The sequence below is a fragment of the Ranitomeya imitator genome, chromosome 2 (genome assembly GCF_032444005.1).
Source record: "Ranitomeya imitator isolate aRanImi1 chromosome 2, aRanImi1.pri, whole genome shotgun sequence".
Taxonomy (NCBI): domain Eukaryota; kingdom Metazoa; phylum Chordata; class Amphibia; order Anura; family Dendrobatidae; genus Ranitomeya; species Ranitomeya imitator.
In genome coordinates, this window is record NC_091283.1 from 194,463,382 (window position 1) to 194,464,084 (window position 703).

The window sequence follows — 703 nt, forward strand, 5'->3', positions numbered from 1 at the left end:
ATCATGGGGTGCATTAAAAGAGGTCTGGATACACATGATGAGAGCATTATACTGCCTCTGTACAAATCCCTAGTTAGACCGCACATGGAGTACTGTGTCCAGTTTTGGGCACCGGTGCTCAGGAAGGATATAATGGAACTAGAGAGAGTACAAAGGAGGGCAACAAAATTAATAAAGGGGATGGGAGAACTACAATACCCAGATAGATTAGCGAAATTAGGATTATTTAGTCTAGAAAAAAGACGACTGAGGGGCGATCTAATAACCATGTATAAGTATATAAGGGGACAATACAAATATCTCGCTGAGGATCTGTTTATACCAAGGAAGGTGACGGGCACAAGGGGGCATTCTTTGCGTCTGGAGGAGAGAAGGTTTTTCCACCAACATAGAAGAGGATTCTTTACTGTTAGGGCAGTGAGAATCTGGAATTGCTTGCCTGAGGAGGTGGTGATGGCGAACTCAGTCGAGGGGTTCAAGAGGGGCCTGGATGTCTTCCTGGAGCAGAACAATATTGTATCATACAATTATTAGGTTCTGTAGAAGGACGTAGATCTGGGGATTTATTATGATGGAATATAGGCTGAACTGGATGGACAAATGTCTTTTTTCGGCCTTACTAACTATGTTACTATGTTACTATGTCTTGTCAATATACTGTACGGATCACTGCATGCGACTATTATACTGTCTGGAGCACTAT